The sequence below is a fragment of the Equus quagga genome, chromosome 1 (assembly GCF_021613505.1).
Source record: "Equus quagga isolate Etosha38 chromosome 1, UCLA_HA_Equagga_1.0, whole genome shotgun sequence".
NCBI classification, from domain to species: domain Eukaryota; kingdom Metazoa; phylum Chordata; class Mammalia; order Perissodactyla; family Equidae; genus Equus; species Equus quagga.
Window position 1 is genome coordinate 31,375,163 of NC_060267.1, and position 10,595 is coordinate 31,385,757.

Sequence of the window (10,595 nt, forward strand, 5' to 3'; positions counted from 1 at the left end):
AGTGGACCTTAATGCTCTCAAAGCCTTTTGGTAAGAGCAGAAGTGTCCATCTTTCAGATCATATGCTTATTTTCAGGGCAGATGTGTTCTCAAGGGCTCGTGTAAAGGAAACACAACTGAAATAAGATTCCATTCAGAGTGAGAAAACAGTTACAGTGCAATAGAAATAAAAATACACAGACTGACATAAAGTTGGTTTCATTAATATTTATCAGGGGATCTTATTTACATCTATGTTTCATGTGAATTCAAGTAGTCAATTTCTCTTAAGTTTTAGACAAATGGCTTTATTTTTACTAAATGAATACTGCCCATCTTTAAGGTGCTTTCATTACTGGACAAAACAATGCCGCTACTACCCACCCACCTTTTAATATTAAATGTCCTTTCTTGATAATAAGAAGCCAAAATCTTTAATACATGTACACAAACTGAATTGTTACACACATTTTCTTTTGTTCATTTTATCAAATTCTTCTGGGCAGATTCCTCCGGTTTCTTGACAATATTGTACATTTGCTTGAAGTGCCTAAGTGGCTTCAAATATGCTGGGACCAGACACATAATTTAATGGTCTTCCTAATTTCTGAATATCCTTCCCTCAAGGAGACCTGGGGTTTGTGCTGACTTTTGTGGAATGTGTCCCCTCACTGACCTGTGATAAATAAAGCACTGTGTTTCTAAAATGGGGAGCATTTTCACAATGACTTTTTCTCATTTCTTGGCTCAGGAAATATTCTTATTGCCTCCAAAGCCATGTGGGACACATATTGTCAACTGCACCTTGAAAATGCTTTCGCCGGAATGCAGAGGTTAAGAACACAAAATTATCTGGGAATTTAAAATAAATCATGACTGAAACAACAAACAAATACTATTCTTAGTGCCCAGTAATTAGAGTAAGACCAATTTTTTTCCTGTCTACTTAATCACATTGTTGGCTACACAAAGAAATATATAATATTCTTTGCTTGATACAGGTGTGGAATAAGGTGGAAAAATGCCTATGGAATGAAGAGCTCACCTGAAACCAATTTTTTTTTTTAAATGGTAGGTCTCTGAGTTAGCCATGGAAAATCTCCTGCTCTCTGCGGCTGGCAAGGAGCCCCATATTTCATACTGTTTGATTCCTATAGAATACCCTGATCCAGAAAGTTTCTGTGAGACTCGTAACAGACCTAACACTAAGCCTTCAGTATCCTGTCTTCTGGTTCTAAATCCCATGGACATACCTGGCCCAGTTGTTCCCACATTTTGTACCTGAGCTGGACTGGTTATGTGCGAGCACCTGTGGATTCTCGCACCAAAAATCCTGATTCAACAGGTGTGGGGCGGGGACAAAGAAATGTGTATTTGTCACCCCCGAAGTAAGACTGTCACCCTTAAACCATCACTCTTCACAAAAAGTTTGCATTAATGAAAAATAGATTGGCCTCTCATTACTGAAATGAAAACCGGAGGTGGCCCTTCACAGGAGATCTACGCTCAGAGGTAGCCGATTTCAACAACTCAGAAATAATGGATTTAATTACCCCCCTACCTCTTGGGACTCTGGTTATGTTCATCTGAGTGCCCATCCTTTACACACGAGTTCAAATGTCTGAATAACTCTCAAAAGCTAATATTTTCAAGACTGTCGTCTGCTCCTCATATCAGCATGTAACATTAGCTACAGTAGCCATCAAGAGTAAACAGCCTTGTCATGACTCCAACGCCAATACGTTTGAGGAGCTTCTAGGGAGTCAATTTACCTATTTCTATATATACCCCTGCTATAGACTGAATGTTTGAGCACCCCACCAAATTCATATGTTGAAATCTAGTCCCCAACACGATGGTGTTTGGAAGTGGGGCCTCTGCGAGGTGATTAGGTCACGAGGGTGGACCTAACCCTCATGAATGGGATTAGTGCCCTTATAAAAGAGACTCAAAAGAACTCCTTTGCTCCTTCCACCATGTGAGGTTACAATGAAAAGACAGACATCATGAACCAGGAAGTGGGCTCTCTTGGCCTCCAAAACTGTGAGAAATAAATTTCCATTGTTTATAAGCCACCTAGTCTATGGTACTTTGTTATAGCAGCCTGAACCAACTCAGACTACACCTTAATATGTAAAACAAAGGAAAAACAAATCTATGAAAATTACCTATGACTGGTGAGTTTAATAGCCTGGAGCAGGGGTCCACAAATTTTTTCCGTAAAGGGCCAGATGGTACATATATTAGGCTTTGCTGCTCACAACGACTTGGTGGAACACGAAAGCAGCCATAGACAATATGATGAATAAAGGCATGGCATTGACTGATTTCCAATTAAATTTTATTTATGGACACAGAAATTTGTATTTCATATAATTTTCATGTGCCGTATAACATTATTGTTTTGATTTTTTTCAACCTTTAAAACTATTAAAACCATTCTTAGTTCAAGGGATATACGAAAACAGGCAGGGGTCAGATTTGGCCCTCAGGACATAGTTCGCTGACCCCTGGGCTAGGGCACCCAGCAAATGAAGCCACAGCCAGAGTCCCTAGCTGTGTGAAACTGTTTCTTCTGCTCTGTTCTGTTGCATTGTCTTTCACCATAGATTGCATTCCTGCATCCAATATACCACCACGCAAATGCATTGGAGATCAGGAAAGATGTAAGAAATTCACTGCAAAACCATTGCTCCTACACACACCCTATGCATTCCCATTGTGTTGCCCTGCAAGAGATAAATTACAGACATTAAATAAGGCCCAGACCTACCATGGAACACGAGAGGCCTTGTGAAGTCTTCCCCACTGTTTATGTTTTAAGTTCCTCACCTGTAAATCTAGACTTGACAGATTTACAGACCACCTCGAGGAGGTCCTGCATAGCTTTGCCATGAAAAAGGAAATTAATAAAAAAAAATTTGTACTTAATTAGACCACAGATCTTACTTGTGAATATCTCTTTATCTCTTGTCCATATAGCAGATTGGTTTCATCATCAACTTAAAGCCTATTAAGTTGAGTCAATTCCAGTCTCCTGCTTTCTTCCAAATAACTAATATGAAAGACAAGAGAGAAGCTTCTGGTTAATAGAGAGCTGTGGACGTTAAAAGGTTTAATCTATTAATATAGGGCAGCATTTCCCAAAGCGTGTTACGCTCAATGCTGACTGTATTAGACGTCCTGCCAAAAAAGCATTTCAAAGTCAAATAAGTTTAGGAAAGGTGACATAAAATATCCCTTCTTTCTTGATGATTCTTAATACATGTTAGTATATTAAAGGCTCTGAGAATTCCTGCAGTAAAACTGCTTAACTAGGTTAAATCAAGTGCTTCCCAAACTTATATGATCAGGGAAGCTTTGTCTTTCTTTACTTAACTGTTACTAATATTCCAAGAAACTAATGACCCACAAACAACTACATTTTCGAAAACACTGATATAGACAAGGGGGAAGAATGGAAAGGTTTTAAGCAGGGGAGGGAGCTGTTTCAGAAGAATCGCTTTAGTAAGGATCAGATCTTTCTCTCCTAGTTTTTGTCATTTTAGGACATGATCCCATATTCCATTCATGTGCTCAAGCCAGAAAAACAGGAGCCACGTTTGTTGTGATGGTAAACTTTTAAAAAACTATAAAATGCATGCATGGTTTAAAAATAATCCCACAGTACAAATTACAGCATGAAATGTAAATGTCTCCCCCCATCTCTCTCTCACCTCTATCCCAACAGCCTGGTGTATTTTCCAGAAGTACTAAGCAGAGTTGTCCGTTTTCATGTCATTTTTCAGTTCTTCTTGCGGCAACTCTAAGTCATATTGTTTTGAATTATAAACATTCAGCAGTAGCTATTGAAGGAATTCATTCTCATACTTCTTTCTGCCTCATCCAGCTCATATCCAATCATTCACTACATTCTATCAATTCCACTTTCAAAATATATCTCAAGTCTGTCAACTTCCCTCCATCTTCCCTGTCAGTGCTGTCGCCTGCATTCTCTTCTAACTGGTCTTCCTACTTCCCATCCTCTATCGCTCTAGTCCTTTCTCCTTATTGTAGTCATAAAGATCTCCTTAAAAGATCATTAGACGGTCCCTGGCTTCAAGGTCTTCAATGGATTCCCACTAAAATAAAATTCAGAATCTTTATCAAGATCTGTGAGGTGTTGCACGGTCAGGCTCCTGCCTACCTCCCCACATGCATGGCCAGACTCTCAGCAACTCCCTCACCAAGCACACATGCCTTCATTCCGTCCCTTGAACACTTAGCCTTTTCCTCTCCTTGGAGCCTTCCCATTTGCTATTTCCTCTGCCCAGATGCTTTTCCCTCCATTTTTTTTTTTTTTTTTTGGTCAAACTAACCCCTATTCTTTCAAACATCAATTTAAATCTTTCTTTGTCAAAAAGACCTTCCCAGAGCACCAAATCTGAGTCACAGCATGGTTTTTCCTTTCATAGCATGCTGTTCTTCTTCATACTACTTCCAACCATTTGTTATGATATGTTTATTTTTTAAATGTAAGTTCCAAAAGGATAGGAAGCACATCTGCTTTATTCAACACTAAATCTGGTAAAATTGAGACTGTGTCTGTTCACAGAATGGGCTTAATAATTATTTATTACATGAATGAAGCTAGCCAGCGGAAAGTTCTCTTAAAGTTTTATCTCCTGCCTTTTCCTTACATGAAACTTTGGCTCCATCCAGATTTTCATTTTTTGCACACTTCTCACCCAGAAAATTCATTCATTCATCTCTCTTCCAAGTGGAACTTTAAAGGACATCTCATGGAACTCTCTGCTTAAGCTTCACTAACGATTTCAGTTTATTTTATTCTCTTCTTGGGAACTCATTGTACTTATTTTTTGTACCATTCATTTGGTGCCTTAATCTTATATTGCCTTGTAACAACTCATCTGCTATTGTTAATTAACACTTTATGTTTACATATTTTGTCCTGACAATTATGTCACAATCTATCACGTACAGGACCTGGTACTTTACATCCTAAGGTACATTCACAGAGTGCTTGCATGAAAGAAGGAATCTCTATCTCCCCCCTTTAGTGTCCCCATTGTAAGACTCTGATATGGGAGTTTGACTCATTTCCTTTCACTCCATTTTCTTCCTCAAACCTTCTGAGTGTGTTCCATCATGCCAAGAATGGAAGCTGGGATAAAGATAAATTCTGGAGATAGAGAGAAGCAGTTAATGGAGAAGTGTGGGGATAGAGGCCTTACTCCAAGTTTCTCAGCTCCTCCCCCAGTGCTAGAGAAGGTGAAGACAACTTGGTAAAGAACTAAATGACTTTCTATGCTAAGCATCTCCTACAACATTTAAAACAGTGACTTGCTCAAGATTTTGAAAATATGGATTTTAGTATTTTTAACAAAGCAAAGAGGAATGTCTCCTTAAAAAGTTGCAGTCAGGACTCATTTTCTTATTGTTCAAGTTTTGGATGAATTAGACCCAAATATCAATGTTATTCAGGAATTGTCTTTGGGATCCAAGAATTTATTCTATACTTTTTGCTGCTATTTCCATTCTTGTCCAAATAATGACATTTAAGAAATATTTAAAATATTGAATACCTTAGCTACTTCTTTTCCCCACTAAAATATAAGAGTTATAAAGTTTCTGCAACACTTTTAATGTACTTAACCGACCTTCCTCAATCTACTTCTGAAAAGTGGAGTAGGAAAGTTAAGCCTGTAACAATAGTATCTTGTTAAAATAGAACTGTTCAAAGTAAGTAGACATTTTTATAATTATTATTTCTTTTTACGCAGTGTGGCTTCACAACCACTTTTTAAAATGAATAGAGTAGAAGATACTATTTGTTGTCTTTATTTTCTCAATGAGGAAACTGGGTATAGAGGGGCTTAATGACATAAGTATGTTGAAGAATTCACCTGAAATGTAGGAGTGCCATCAGACAACACCACTTTTCAATAAGTTCTAGAACAGGGTTCTTAACCTGAGGTCAGGACTGGCTACAGAATTCTGGAGTTCCTTGTTTGAAAATTATTAAGACAGCTGATGGTGACAGGGGAACATTAAACCAAGTGTCGGAGGGCCCTGTGGGGCAGCGCAGTTCTCTTTTCCATGAAGCTGGCTCTGCCTGGAATCTCTGGACATCTAACAATTATGTGGCTGCATATCAAGGAGGCTGTGAACGCCTGAAATTGCAGGGAGAATTCTGTGTTAACGTGAGTATGTTTGTTTTTCATATGCCATAGTTTTTACCAAATTCTTAAAATGGTCTGTTAACAAAATAAAGCATTAAGAATGCCTCTTCAAGAGTAATAAATGTTCTCACAGAGGCGACAATGTCAGAATACATTGGAAGGGACAAGCAGGCTGGTGGTCACTGTGCATGATCCTCCAGGAGATGATGTTTGTGAATGAGTGAGTTTTCAGCAGTCCATGAGAATTAATACAAAAACAAAGAATTCTTCAGCCTGCCCAGATGTTGCCATAAAGAAATACACTCAAGAATGCATCTTCAGAAGATAGCAAAGCAACTAGTGAGATGTTCAAGATGATCATATTCTTTATAAACCTCAGAGTGATACCCAACTATGAGCTATTCTATTTATTTTCACTCCTAAAGGAAGCTTCTCCCTCTTCTTATGTAATTAGATGCCACATTCCCTCCTTTAACTAAAGGAGAAACCTATCACTGTAAGATTTACCAACTCATGGTGATTTATATCTATCTTATAGATAATTATAATCCAACGTTAGAAATTGGAGTAAGGTAGGAATTTGCTAATAAAGTAGGGGCAGAAGATGTCCTCAGAAATAGGAAAGAGTACGTTAAAGACCACATCCTGAGAAATACTGCGGATGAAATGTTGCCACACTTGAGTCTGGCTGGTAAAACCCTGTGGCCATCTCCCAGAAGTCTCACACACAAATATCCCTAGATGTGGATTTTGCTGAAAAACCTGCTCCGGCAGTTTGAGCGGCTGCACTCATATTTGATTTAGCCCCTTTGCCCTTTGAGACTAAAGATGCTCCTCAGCCAAATCTCCAACTCATATAAATGGGGATAGAGAGAGATGGGTAATGGAAACCGCAGGGTAATTCTCAAATTTTCATTGGCACAGAGCGTCTAACTTCTCTAGATGCAGCTTGAAACAAGTAGAAAAGCACCGTTCATTTGAGTTTCCTATTCACTCTGCTGTCCCCACTCTGTCCTTGCTCATGTCACAATGGGGCACGCTGAGTGATTCAACCAGCCGCCAAAGCTCTTGCAGATTCGAGAACTTCGGTTGCTCACACCATCCCTTGAAGAATAAGTGTCCATAATTCTACCCACGCCGAAAGGTGAAAGAACAGGAGGCTAGCAGGTGGGACGCTTTCCTATGGTTTCTAGGATTAAGTTGGTCATGAATTCTTTTAAATGAATGGAAGTGCCCCGCGGGTAATCTTACTTGCCTGGGGCGCAGCCGTCCCGCACGCCATCTACTCCAATAAGTCTTCTGAACCCAGCTCCCCTGCTCTCTCCACGACGCCCAGGCCACAGGAAGAGGTCGAAAACTTCCATCAGGGACAGACCCCGCCCTGGCCGGCCCAGTCCATTTCATCCTCGGGCTGGGTACCTCGACGAGGCCCCAGTGGGAGGGTCGGGACGTGCGTAGCCCCCGGCGGGGCTGGGGGCGCACGAGGACGCGCGCCGGGGCCGGGAAGGGCGCCCGGCGCTCCCCGGTGCAGGTTGGGCAGCCCAGGCGGGCTCCGCTCCACACGTGGCCCCGGAGTCCGCGCGCTCTCTCCAGCAATAGCCCCAGGGGTCAAGGAGGCCTGGGCGACACCCGCTCAGGGGGCTCTTGCCCTCGGTCCTGGAGCGGCTCCCCCACGTTAACCCTGTCCAGCCCTTCCCCGCGCGCCGCCGTTCCCACCCCCTGCGCGCCCCACCTTGGCGGGCAAGGCCGGCGCCCAAGGTGCCCAGCCCCCAAGCTGAGAATCGGGTGCGGCTGGGGGTATCTTCAGGGGGCAGCGCCTCGGAAACGCTCCCCTCCGCGAGGCCCCGCAGGGATCCGCCCCGCCCTCGCCAACCCCGCCGAGCCCTGCCTCCCTCCCGGGCCACCCCCAAGCCAGTCTTTGCCTCCGGAGGCGTGGGCTCCGCGAGCGGCCGGGCTGCGGACCCTGGAATACCTGCTCCTCCGGCACCGGGTGGAGTTCAACTAGTGGTCTTCTCAATCCGGATCCTTCCCCGAGGCTGCGGGAAGCGCTCCAGCCACAAGGAAACTGCTCTAGTCTTTCGGCTCCCAAACGTGACACTCTATATATCCGGCTGGCTCGGAGACTGGGTGTGGGGCGGGAGGAAGCCACCCTCCCTCCGACCTTCCCCGTTGCCGCCGCGGTCTCGGCGTGGAGCGTGAAGCCGGCGGCAACCTCTGCCCGCAGCGGGAGGAGGGCGAGGGGCCGGCTAGGGCCCTACATGCCCAGGGGCGAGAGCATCGTAGGGAGGGCGGCCGTGCGCGCGGGCCCGCCCCGCAGCTTCCATTCATTGAGCGCCGAGCGGATCCACTCGCTGTTACTCCGGCTTTTTTTTTTTTTTCTTTCATTTTTTAATCGGTGGGTGAGGGGAAATGGAGTTGGAAAGGCGCCCCTCTCTGGTCTGGAAAAGAAGGAGCGCTCCCGCACCTTGAGAGAGAAAGGGGAGAAGGGAGGGAGGGAAGAAGAGACAGAGAGAGAGAGAGAGAGTCATAGGTTCTGGCGTGAACTCTTGGAGGACACACGTTTCCCCACCCACCCTAGAAGAAAAGGCAGCCAAAAATCCGAGTTTACTCAGCGCATCCGTACTGCACACCCCGTGGGAGGGATGCTCTGGTACGTGCTCCAGACTCTGCGGAGGCGCCCTGCAATGATCAAGCAGGGCAGCGTCCTTTTAGAAATCTAGGAGGGGCTGGAGGCGCGGTTTGCTCATACCCGTGGTTTGGAGGGCAGAATTCAGGCTCTGCGTTGGGTGCAGGTGGGAGTGGGTGGATAGGAGACTAGAAAGAATCAGAGATGCTGGCTGCAGAAACAGCAGAGGGCCAGCTTTGCTCAGCGGCGCTTCCCAAGATTAAAAAAAAAAAAAAAACACAAGACTTTTTGTTTCTTAGCCTGGTAGATTTTGGGGGGATTAGGTTTGGTCATTGTTAAATTGTAAACGGTAAAACTGGATCCGTCTTTAGGGAAGAATTGTAGAGGGCCGGACAAGGCACGGGAGTGGAGCCGTTAGGGTCCTCAGGAAGGAAGTACTGAAAACAGGCCAACGCCCAACCTAATTCTTTGGACAAGGTGGAAGGTAAATTCTCAAGGAAATATGCTGTGTTAAGAAAAGCCAAAAAGGAATATTGCCTTATAAGCTGTCTTCATTCTCCTAATAAATACAAATAATTAAAATGTAATTCATGAAGGTTGGAATGCATGAAAGGAGTGATTTCTTGCATTAAAAAAAATTCACACCCATCTTGAATTCTTTTCTACTAAGTCTCTTCAGTTAATGTGTTTAGCAAAGAATAGCCTAGACACTGTGACGGATTTCCTCTGACGACTGTCTGAAAGCAAGAGAGAGGGGAAAAGTTAAGACAAAAAAATAGATGCTTTGTTACCCCTCCCCACACTGAAGAATAAATCTGAATGTGTTCTCAAAATGTGTATGACAGTACTTGAAATGATGCTGTCCAATGCTGGTGAGAATGTGTTGAGATCACTCAGCACACAGCAGATAGAAGGGAAATGGTTACAACTCATTTTCCAAGGCATAAAATGTTTAGTCACTCAAAATTTTTTTTATTGTCCTGATCGTTTTTGGTAAAGGATTCCCATTTTTTAGAATGTATCCAAAGGTAATAATCCACAAAAAGGGAAATACCATATGGCCAAAGTTACAGGTTTTTTACGGTATGATTTATAAACTAAAGAATTAAAACAACATAATTCCAGTGGAATGTTGATAGATAAAATGCGACATTATTATAGATTACAAAATCTTAATTTGATCAGCACTATTTAAAATGATGTTTATGCAGGGATAATATATTCATTTGCTAGGGCTGCCCTAACAAAGTACACAGACGGGGTGGCTCAAATAACAGAAATTTATTATCTCAGTTCTGGAGGCTGGAAGTCCAAGATCAAAGTGTTGGCAAAGTTGGTTCCTTCTTCGGACTGTGAGGGAGCATCTGTTTCACACCTCCCACCTAGCTTCTGGTGGTTTGCTGGTGATCTGTGGCTTTTCCTGGCTTGTAGAAGAATCACCTTGATCTTTGCTTTCACCATCACATGGTGTTCTCCCTGTGTGCGTCTGTGTCCAAATTTCCCCCTTTTAGGAGGACACCAGTCACATTAGATTAGAGTTCACCTTAAGGAACTCACCTGAACTTAATCTATTACATCTGCAACAACTGGATTTCCAAATAAGGTCACATTCGAGGGACTAAGGTTAGGACTTCAATATATGAATTTATTGGGGGTGGGGAGGAGCAGGGTGGTAGGAGAGAAGGCAGAATTCAACCCATAACAGATAACAACAAAAATGTCAATGAAGTGGGGTTGAATGGTGGCTCCCAAAAGAATATGTCCCTGGAACCAATGAATGTCCCTCATTTGGATAAAAGAGTATCTGC

The 10,595-nt window shown here is 43.0% G+C and overlaps 1 protein-coding gene across 1 annotated transcript in view; it reads right to left on the reverse strand.

The window, feature by feature from the left end:
- Positions 1-8,252, reverse strand: part of FAR2 (fatty acyl-CoA reductase 2) — a 148,279-nt gene extending 140,027 nt beyond the window's left edge. The window contains exon 1 of the mRNA XM_046647778.1: positions 8,134-8,252. The gene's annotated coding sequence lies outside the window, so the exon portion shown is untranslated. The remainder of the gene's footprint in view (positions 1-8,133) is intronic.
- Between the last annotated feature and the right edge of the window lie 2,343 nt (positions 8,253-10,595).